The following is a 12,685-nucleotide window of genomic DNA, read 5'->3' as shown; positions in this document are numbered from 1 at the left end:
CTAGACCTACTAACTTTAATAAATAGGTTAAGTTACTAAATACTATATAGAAACGTCTTAAGAAAGAGAAGTATATTAGTAGTATCTATAAGAGATACTTAAAGTAGACGTATATAAATATAAGCACGCTACTTCTAGTAACTATATAGGCTTAGCCTATTTTAGACCTAGACGCTATATAGTTAGACGCTATACGCCTATTATAAGAAGAATATACGTAAAGAGGTCTTTATTTCTATTATAGAAAACTAGAATATAATAAGACTAATTATAAGAAAAAGTATAAGAATAATATAAAGTAGAGTAGCTAGCTCTAGTTATTCTCTTAATTATATATATAATAGCTATAGAACCTATAACTATTTAATAACTATAGATACCTCTATAGCGAATATAATACTAGGTCTAGCTAGAGTAGCTATAATAGCTAAGATAGCTATAGCTAAGACTAGAATACTAATCTATTCTTTAACTATTCTATAAGTAATAAGAGTAGAGGCTATATTAAAGATAAGGTCTCTTTAACTCTTACTAGCTTATTCTCTAGTACTATAAGTACGCCTACTAAATTAATTTTTCTATCTATAAGTACTTCTAACTATAGTAGTATAAAAAATAACTAGCCTCTAACTATAGTTATAGCTAGAGGTCTAAGAAGAGTATATATAAATAATAACCTTACTAGATATAGATAGTTCTTAGTAAGAAGAGTTCTTTCTAGCTTAGATCTATAGATAGTAAATTACTACTTATTTATATATTACTCTACTTTATGTATTTACCTATTACTACGTGAAGTTTTCTTAATAGTAGCTATTTAGGTTATAGCTTTATTAACTACTCTCTAGTTTAGTAATATAATATTCTACTATATACTATACTATTCTCTAGACTTTTACTACTTATAGATAAATATATAAGTAATATACTTATATACTACTATATTATATCTATATCTATTAGTAACTACTATAAGTATTATATACTCTATATTATAAAGCTAGCTACTAATATACTAATTATTCTTAGCTTTCTATAGTTATAGTAATATAATCTAGCTATTAATTAGACTTCTATATTTATAACTTTTATCTCTTAGTACTATATAGCGTACTATAGTTCTAATAGTAGACTAGTACCTATAGTACTATAATACTAAGCGCCTAGTAAGATCTTTACCGCCTACTCTATATAGCCTCTATTTTAAATTACGCTTATACTTTTAGATTCTCTGCTAGCTATAGAGAACTACGTCTCTATTCTAGATAAAAAACTACTCTTTCTACTAAGTTGTAAATAAACTAAGTAGTTACTATTAATTACGTAAGATCTTTCTATAAAAACTAATAGCGCTTCTAGGTTAAACTATATTACGCTATTATATAAAGATATACCTAAAGATATATAGAAGAAGAATATAAATAGAGAAAGCTAACTACTAGAAATTCTATCTAAGCTTACGCTAGGCTACTTATACTATTATACCTATAATTCTAGAGTAGATAAAGGTAGAATACCTAAATATTGTAGTATAATAATTAGAAATACGTACTCTATAAAAAAAATACTAGCCTAAAAAGTAGAAGGTATCTAGCTCTCTATAGTATAGATTAGAAAAGAACTATAACTATAGCTTAGTATTCTAGTTCTAGAACTAATAAGTAGACTATATAAAGTACTTAAAATAGAAAATATTTACTTCTCTAAGGCTATAAATTTTATTTAATTCTATAAGTAGCTAGCTATTTAGGCTATTTAGGTTATATAGAATAACCTAGATAAAATAGTCTAAAAAAGTAAGTAAGAGAAAGGTAATATACTTTCTAGTCTTACTAAAGCTAAGTATTTTAATATTCTATTAGAATATATTAGTAATTAATTATATAGTAAATTCTCTAGCTAATTTAATAATTTCTTAGATAATTACTAATAGGCTATTTATCTCTATAGCCTTAAGTAAATAAATATTAATAAATTTCTAGAAGATAAGAAGCCTTTTTCTAAGTTAGAACTTAGAAAAAGGCTACTAGAATAGCTATAGAATAAGCTAGAAGAATTTCTTCTCTAGAAAGCTAATAAGCTACTACTAATAAGAGCTTAGAACTATAAGATTAATATTATTCTAGAAAAGAAGCTACTATATTAGAAAAATAGGCTCTTCTCTAGTAAGAAATTAAAAGTTATTAGAAAATAGCTAGATAAAAACCTAGATAAGAGCTTTATACGTAAATCTTATTTACGTTATACTATATCTCTACTTCTAGTAGTAAAGCTAGATAAGAAGATACGTATCTATTAAGACTATTAAGACTTTAATAATATAACTATAAAGAACTAATATCTACTTTTATTAATTAGAGAAATACTTAATACTATAATAGTCTAGTTTAGAAATTTATCTTAGGTTACGTAATCTTATTACGTAACCTAGCCTAGCGTCTTAGTACTTAGTACCTCTATATATAGAGTCTCTTAGAGTATTCTTCTACTTCTTACCTTTAGATAGCTAAATTTAACTTAACCTACTCTACTAGCACTCTATTCTTATAGCTTATAGAGATAGTACTACCTATAGCTAACTTATCTAGCTAGGTATTCTAGAACGCTTATAGTAGTAGAGACTATAAAGCTAGCTCTTATATTATCTAAAGGTTAATATCTCTTTAGCTAGAGATAGTAGTATAATATTAGGCTAAACTAAGTAGCCTTATAAGAAGCGTTTACTAATAGCTATACTAAGAATTAAAGCTATAAGAGCCTAGTTACTTACTCTAAGAATCTATTAACGTACCTAAGTTAAACTACTTAAATACTATAGGTAAACTCTTGTAAAGTAACTCTAGAAGCAAGACTCTAGTTATATAGTACTCTTTTACCTCTATAATTCTTAAATTCTAGGTAGAGAACCTGCTAGCTAGCTACTTAAACTAATATTATTATCGCGAATTACCCGTTCGACAACATAATATAATAACTAATAAGAATTAGAATATTAACTTTAAATAGAAGCTAGCACGGCTACGCTAGAGCTTAGTAATACTAGAGTTATTAGTAGTAGATAGCTCTCGTATACTCTCTACCTCTAGAAAGAAGCTCTAAGAGCTTTTTCTAGAAAAGCTAAGTAAAATTGTTAATAAATTAGTTAGCTAATTACTTATACGCTAAGTACTTAAATAATAGACCTATATATACTACTAGATTACTACTAACGTATTTACTAAAGAAGATACTATATATAAAGAGTATTAGAATTTATAGTAGAAAAAAGCTACTACTTTAGTAAAGATTTAATAGCTATAAGCGTAACTGTAATTCTACTCTAGAAGCTAAAAGCTATCTACTCTATTAACTTAACGTATAACGTACTTTATAAATTAGATACTACGTATACGTAAAACTAGCGCGTTATTACTAAACAACTTAATTCTAGGTTCTTATCTAACTACGTATACGCCTACTATACTACTAGTAACTAAGTAATGTTTAGAAAGCTAAATAAGGCTTTCTACTAAGTTTCTAGACTCTCTATTACTATTAGATAGTAAGGTTATTACCTTTAAGTAATAAAGAGATAGCTTATAAGATAAGCTTTAAGCTAATTATAACTAGTACCTAGAAGAGATAGCTAAGAATACTAAGAAAACTATTATAGTATATATACGTACGTAAATAGAAGAAAACGTATACTAAACTCTCTCTACTATTCTACGTTTTCTAAGAAATAGTAGTACGTATATTTTTTATAAATATATACTAGATTAGCTAGAGAGAAGCTACGTAGATCTATATAAGAGGCTAAATACTTACTACGATTTCTAGAAGCTATATTACTAAAATACTACTAACTTCGCGTACTTTTAGGTTAATTTCTTTTACCTAGTATAGAAGCGCTAGCTCTCTATAGATTAATAGGTAGAGAAGCTTTATAAGAAGCTTCTAGCAAACCTACGTACGTAGATAGGTGTCTACTAATATTAGTATACCTATAATTATAATTAATATATAGACCTTACTTAAGACCTTACTAGAGAGCTTGCCTAAGAAGAAGCTTACGTAACTAGAAAGGTTAAAAAACGTAACATACTTATATTAACGCTACGTTACGCGCCTACTACTCTACTAGGTATTTTACTAACCTCTAATAAAGCTCTAGCGATTAGAAAGCTAGTTACCTACTTCTAATACTAGTAACCTAGCTATATAAGCTATAATTACCTAAGTGCTTCTACTACGTAGAAAGCTATTAAGAACGTTAATCTAGAGAAGAAGCCTATAGAGCCTATAGAGCTATAAACACCTAAGAGTAACACGTTAGAATATAAATCTAATAATTTAGAAAAAGCCTAGCTCTAGAAGAAGTCTTCTCTCTAGAGCTACTTACTAGAGTAATAAATCTACGCGAAAAGCTATTTAGTAGTTTTATGTTTACTCTACTCTACTAAATATTTATAAATAGTCTTATAATTAAGCTTAGAGGTTTAATTAATACTAGAGTAGATAGCTACGTTCTAGTATACCTAAAGTACCTTTAGACTCTTAGAAAAAACCTCTACGTTAAGCTAGCGCGTATAGAACCTATCTTTCTTACTAGATATAATAGATAACCTAATAGCTAGGTAGATAAATACTTTAAAGCTAATTTAGTACTAGAAAGCTACTAAATACGTACCTACTTTATATATTATAATACTAGCCGCTATAATATAATAATTAGTTATAAGCTACTTAAAGAAGTTAACGTTTAGGTTAACTATAAGTAGCGCGCACTAATATAGCTAGATACTAATTAATTAATTAATTATAAATATAACACGTTCGTCTCTATATAATCTTCTTAATCTACTACTAAAGCTTAAGTAGCTTACTAAGCTAATGCTAATTGCTGTAATACTCTAATATTAGTAGTAGAAAAGCTAAGAGTAATATAATAAGAGAAGGGAGAATTGTAACGCTAGAAGCTTTAAGAAAACCTACGCAAGATAGACAGGTAGCTTAAGAATCTTAACTCGCCTGCTAGGTTGCCTTATAAGCTAAAAAAGCTACCTATTTTATAGAAAATATGCTTAAAGGCGAGACTTAACATTAATATAATTAGCGTAGCTACCTTTATAATTAACGCGTGTTAAAAAGATACTATAATTAGGTACCTTAGTATCTATAAGGTTAATTAGCTTATTACTAATAGGAAGGAAACTCTAGTTACTAATTTTGAGAAGGAACTTTGCTAACTAGTTACTAAAAAGCTTCTATCTCTAGAATATACTAGCGTAACTATAGCCTATTTCTTAAAAAAGAATTCTAATACTCTACTACTATATAGAGAGAGTATAGATTATAATATTAAGCTTATAGTAGAAAATATCTTAATAAATAGTTCTCTTTATAGTATATTACTAGAGCACCTATAGTTAGTATAAGATTATCTAGAGAACTACCTTTATTATAGCTTTATTATATATAGTAATATATTATACGCGTTACTAGTTCTATTTACTAAAAAGCTAGGTAAAGAATAGAGGTTCTATATTAACTATTAAAAGCTTAATACTATTATAAAAAAAGACGTCTATTCTATTTCTTTTATCTAGAAAACGCTTATACGCCTATTTCGCGCTAAGGTCTTTACTAAGTTAGACGTAAGGTAAGCTTTCTACTAGATTTAGCTTAATAAGTTAGTAGAGAACCTAATATCTTTCTATACGTAGTATAGTAACTATAAGTATTAAGTTCTACTCTTTAGTCTCTATAATAGCTCTACTACCTTTTAGTAATATATTAACAAGGTGCTATAAAGCTTACTAGACAATTTTTGTATAGTATATATTATTAATATTCTTATTTATTTAGAGAATCTACTTAAGTATAAAGCCTATATTATCTAGATACTTAATTAGTTATATAAAGCTAGGTTATAGATAGATATTAAGAAATCTAAATTTACTATTAAAAGTACTAAGTTTCTAGAATTAATTATAAGTACTAATAGAATCTAGAAGAACTCTAAAAAGATTACTACTATTTAGAACTAGTCTATACTTATAACTCTTAAGAGTCTTTAATTATTTCTAGGTTTCTATAACCTCTATTAAGCCTTTCTAAGAGATTATAGTAGAATTATCTACCTACTTACTAAGCTACTAAAATAGAGAGTATAGTTTGCCTTTAGTAAGACTAAGCTTATAGTATTTTAGTATATAAAGAATCTTATACTAGCTAATAATATTCTAGCTTACTACTCTCTCTACTAATAAACTAGAGTTAAGATAGACGTATTAGATAGCGTAGTTACTAGAGTTCTTTTATAGCTTTAAGAGAATAGTATCTAGTAACTTGTAGCTTTCTTTAGTAAGATAATAAATACTATCTAGATAAATTATAGTATTTATAATAAAGAAATACTAGTAGTTATTCTTAGTATATAGAAGTAGAGAAGCTAGCTAATTAGCTTCTAAGATCTAGAGCCTTTTATAGTATTAACTAACTATTAAGTCTTAGAGTATTTTACTACTAAGTAAGAACTTACTACTAGGTATGTCTACTAGGTAAATAATATTACTAACTATAACCTTAAGCTTATCTATTAACTAGGTTTAGCTAATATAGTAGTAGACGCATTATTATAAAAGTAAGAAGAGCTTAAGACCTAAAAGAAAAAGAATTACGCTACCTATATAAGAGCTTTTCTAAGTAAGAAGTAAATTAGCCTCTTAGCTATTAAGTAATTATTAGGTAAGTTATTAGTTCTAGCTACCTAGAGGTTAGCTAGTAGTGCTATAGAAATTACCGCTACTAATACGTTTATAGAAGTACTCTCTACTAAGAATCTATATACTATAATTAATTAGGTTATTATAGCTAACTAATTAGATAACTCTCTATAGCTAGCTTAAGAAAAAGCTACTATATTAGGCTTTGCCTAGAAAATAGAAGCTAGCTTATTAACTTATTAGAATTAATTAATAGTTTCTACTATTAACTATCTATAAATATATTTAATACGCGTAGTATATACTACTTAGATAACTACCTATTTAGAGTACTAGAAGACTATCTAGTTACTATAAAATTAATATTACTAGCTAGATATATAAGAAGACGTTAATATATACGTAGTAGTATATAAGACTTACTACTAGAGCTATACTCTATAGAATAAAACGCTAGATCTTCTAAAGTCTCTATCTATCTCTAAGAGAGTATAATAGAACGTCTTTATAGATTTTAAGAGCTTTCTCTCTAATAAGAAAGAATTTAACTATATATACGTTATTATAGATTAGCTAAGTAAGTAAAGCTTCTCTCTACTCTACTATAAGAAAATTATAGCTTAACGTATAGTAGAGCTATATTACTAATATATCTAGCGTATATATAGTCTTTCTAGGTCTATTATATTAAATTATAGCTTATAGTTTATCTCTACCTTTATAGATAAGCTCTACTAGCTTATAGAAATTAAATAGAAGCTCTCTACTACGTACTACTCGTAAACTAATAGAAATATAGAGATTATTAATTAAGATCTTAATTAGTATCTACGTCTATTTATTAACTACTACTAGAATAATTAGTTAGACCTTCTACTCTATATAGACTAGGTATAAGCTATGTTATTATATAAAACTATAGAACTAATAGTATATAAAATTAAATTTAAATACTAGCTAATATACTACTAGAATTAGAAGAAGTATATAATAAAAGCCTCTACTCTATATAAGCGTCTCTTATGCTAGAAAGCTTAGAATTTTACTAAGAAGTAATATAACGCTGTAAAAAAAGCTACTAAAATTATACAAAGTAATATTATAAAAGTATAAGCTAGATAGACGCTCTAAGTAAATAAAAAGTACTAAGAACCTAATTTTACTATAGACGACCTTGCCTACGTTAAACCTTATAGCTTTTTAATAGATTAGTCTAGTATAAAGCTTAATTAATAGATATATAGCTTTTACCTAATTATTACTATAAAGAGTTACTTCTTCTAGCTCTAGCTATCTGCGTATATACGTATACATAACGTCTTTTATACTAATTAGCTAAAAAAAGTCTTAGAGCTATTACTAGAGTAGGTAAAGTCTAAGTAGCTATCTATTAAAGTTAATAGTAATCTAGAATAGCCTATATATAAAATTCTAGATAGCTATCTTTATTAAAATTATCTTTAATACTGTGCTATATAGGTTATTTATAATTCTAACTCTACCTAGTATAATACTATAGGCTTTATTAACGCTCTCTATAAGGTAAAAGACTTTTATATAGTATACCTAGATAAGCTAGAGCTACTATTATAATTAAATACTTAGATTAAAGCGTACGAAAAAGAGAAGACTCTAGAGAAGATAGTAGAGAATTTAAAACTCGCAAGAGTAGAAGATATAAGAGTAACGTAAAGGTGCTACTAAGTAATTTAAGACTCTACTAAGCTTATAGTATTATTTAAGAAAAAAGCCTATAATAAAGCTACTCTATAGACGTAAAAATAAGTCTTCTAGTTTAAATCTCTATAAGAATAGAGTAACTAGAGAGAAGGTAGTAGCTATAAAAGCGCTTCTAGTTTAAAACTAACACGAATATACTTACTATAAGCTAAAAGAGATAGTTAAGAGTATAACGCGAGAGTTTTAGAAGAAGAGAGACTAGAGAGGCGTATTTTAGAGCTTAGAGACAAGCTCTCTCTATAAGAGAGAGTAATATAATAGTCTAGTTTAGAGATTTACCTTAGAATATATAACCTTAGGTTACGTAATCTTATTATATAACCTAGTCTAGTGTTTTAGCGCTTAGTACCTCTATATATAGAGCCTTTTAGAGTATTCTTCTACTTCTTATCTTTAGATAGCTAAATTTAACCTAAACTACTCTACTAGTACTCTATTCTTATAGCTTATAGAAATAGTACTACCTATAGCTAACTTACCTAGCTAGATATTCTAGAATGCTTATAGTAGTAAAGACTATAAAGCTAGCTCTTATAAATACTCTATATAATACTAAGATATATACTAAGCTTAATATTATTACTATATTTAATAAGCTAAGAATTATAGAAGGCTACGAATAGAAAATAGCCTTTATTACCTAATTTAGACTTTTTAAATTACTAGTTATGCTATTTAGCCTTTATAATACGCTAGTCTTATTCTAGAACTATATTAACTATACGCTTTATAATCTTCTAGACTATATATATACTATATACCTTAATAATATTCTTATCTACTCTATAAATAAAAAGAAATACTAATAATACGTCTAAGATATAGTCTAATAGCTTATTAATATAGACCTCTAAATTAATATTAAGAAGTATAAATTTAAGATTACTAAAATAAAATATCTTAGTCTTATTATCTCTCTAAGAGAAATCTATATAGATCTAGAGAAGATCTAGACTATTTATATATAAACAACGTCTCTATATCTAAAGAATCTATAGAAGTTTCTTAGCTTCTCTAACTTTTATTAACGTTTTATTTAAGACTTCTCTAAGATATATTAACTACTAAATAAGCTACTATATAAGAATACGCTATAGATCTAAATAGATAAGTATACGTAAGTTTTTAAGACTCTAAAGATATTATTTATAATAGCTCTAGTACTAGTAATATATAACTATATAAAGAAGATAATTCTTAAAATAAATATCTCTAACTAGGTATTAGAGAGCGTACTTTTATAGTATAATAATACTAGCGTACTTTACTCTATTACGTACTTTTTAAGTAAGTATAGCGCTACTAAGTATAACTATAAGATTTATAATAAAAAACTTCTTACTATTATAAAGTTCTTAGAGAAGTAGCGCTCTAAGTTATAAGAGACTACTAAACTATTTAAGATTATTATAGATTATAAGAATCTTAAATACTTTACTATAATAAAGGTACTTTTCTAGAGATAGGTCTACTAGTCTAAATTTCTTTTATAATTTAACTTCTATATTATATATTATCTAGAGAGTAAAGTAGTTAGACTAGACGCGTTAAGTTATATACTAGGTGACTAACCTACTAAGAATAATCTTACTAATAACTGCGTTAAAAACTAGATATAGATGATGCTACTATCTAAAAGATTTAATAAAAAGGTTTTTATAGAGCTTCTTTAAGATACTCTACTAGAAGTAGTAGTACTTATTCTACTAGCTATAGATAAACTAATTAATAACCTATTATAGACTATATATAAGATATTAGACCTAGTATAGAAAATAATTACTACGCTAGAGAATCTATTAGTAAAGCGCTAGCTAAAATACCTTTAAAGACTTCTCTAGGTTCTAATACTTAACTATAGAGTCTAATAAAACTATATTTAGTATAGAGATTATATATTTATACTACTAAATAATAAACTATATACGTAGATCTTATACTATACCTATAATAGTAGCTCTACTAGATACTCTAGATAGGTTAAAACTATAGATCTTATCTACTATAATTACTAGTAGCTATAAATCTTCTATAATATTAAGACGTACGTATAAGTCTATGCTATATACGTAAGAATAAAAGTATCTAGACTTTTACTCTAAGACTTTCTAAAACTACTACTAGTTTTATTCTAGGTATAGTCTAATATATTAGTTAATTATATTACTCTACTATCTAAGTATAGGTTATATAGTTAAAAATATATATATATTCTTATAGTAGTCTATTAACTTATAAAAATATGCTACCTTATCTCTATAACAAGAATTAATATAGAGAAGCTAACTAATATATTTATTTTATAAATTTACTTACTCTATAGCTACTCTAATAATATTATTTCTAATTATAGTATATAGTTTATTTCTTAGTTCTAGACGTAGCTTTCTACCTACTTAGAAGTTATACTTAAATACTTATCTTTATTCTATCTAGAGATAGATAGATAAATAAAGTAAGTTAATAGCTTTATTAAAGTATACCTCTAGGCCTTTATAAACTTCTACTAAGATAATTAGATATAATAGCTACTACTTATAGAGTTTATAATAAATAATATTATATCTAAGACTATAGAAGTATCTCTATTCTTTGTGAATTATAGTTTCTATCTAAGACTAGAGGTTAAGCTAGCGTAGCTAGTACTACTAAACCTATCTACTATATAAAAACGTAAGTTCTTTAGAGCTAATAATATAGCTAACTAGTTTAGCTATATTCTATTCTAACTAAAAGTACTAGCTATCTAGTCTATTACTTAGTATAAATACTATATAAATAAGAGACGTAAAAACGTACTATAATTTTTAATAGAAGATCTTATCTATATTAATATATAGAATATAAAGATAAATAGACCTATAAAAAAGAAAAATAATAAGCTTATAGAGCTATATAAGGTATTAAAGATCTATAACTAATTATATATACTAGAACTTCTATTACGCGTATAAATCTTTCTAGTATTCTATAACTTACTACTATGCCTCTAGTATACCTCTATAGAGCTTCTAGGTTAATAGGTAATTAATAAAGTAGAGTTGCGTTATCTTTATAAAAGAGTTCTTAAAAGAGAAGATAGAATAGAGAAACTTACTAAGAAGTAGAAGTTTAACGTAATACTAGACTACTATAATAAGTAACTAGAACTATAGTATCTTATTAAATAGAAGAACTACGCTATAACGTAGTAACTAGTATTAGACCTAAAGAGTTAGAATAACGCGCTACTAAGATTCTATACCTAACACCTAGATAAGCTAGGTTTACTATAATAAGTAAAAAGGCTATAAACGCTAGTTAGTCTAAATTTTTTATTATTTTATAGGCTATCTAAGACGTATAGTATACTAGAAGAAAGGTACTATTATAGTACTAACCTGCCTACTTAGTTATATAATCTTAGCTACCTTAGCGCCTTAGTATAGTAGATATCTACTCTACGCCTCTATTTCTTTATAGCTTAATATTATATAACTTATTATATATCTTAAATTCTTATTTCTTATTCGCGCTATAATAGCTCTAGAAGTACTAGCTTTTTCTCTATCTTTAAGAAAGAAAGTAGCTTCTTTAAAGAGTAATAGAAGCTATATATACTTAGAAATAGTTATCTAGTTCTTTCTAGTAAGACTACTCTTCTTAATAAATAGTTATAGCTTTTTTCTAGAGTTATTATTAACTCTATAATAGTATTTAGCTATCTTTTATTAATACTTATTAGTCTTATATATTATATAATTATTAAAAGTATTAACGTACTTTACTATTAAACTATCTATACTATTAAACTATCTAAAAATACTAAGTCTCTACTAAATACTACTATCTCTATTATAAAGCTCTCTATAAATATCTAATTAACTTTAGATAAACTCTAGATATAGCTTACGCTCTAGGCTATTTAATAAAATCTAGAGCTAAGCTTACAATACGCTATAGCTCTCTATATTATACCTTAAGAGCGCGTTTGTAATTAACGTAATAGAGTAACTTAAAAACGTAAAAAGATACCTAATTAAATAAAGCTTATAAAGAATAAAGAGTAGGTAATAGTTAAGTATATACTTAACCTAGACACGTAAGAATTTACCTCTTAGCTTGCTACTATTTAAGATATAGCTAATAAGCTACTTACTAAGTAGAGAGAAAAGATTATAGGTAAGAACTAGCTAAACTACTTTATTACGCGCTATTCTAAGCTTAAAACACGGCTTAATTACTAGTACAACTATTAG

The sequence above is a fragment of the Trematosphaeria pertusa genome (assembly GCF_010094035.1).
Source record: "Trematosphaeria pertusa strain CBS 122368 unplaced genomic scaffold BU26scaffold_13, whole genome shotgun sequence".
Classification (NCBI taxonomy): domain Eukaryota; kingdom Fungi; phylum Ascomycota; class Dothideomycetes; order Pleosporales; family Trematosphaeriaceae; genus Trematosphaeria; species Trematosphaeria pertusa.
Note: the sequence above shows the minus strand (reverse complement) of the source record.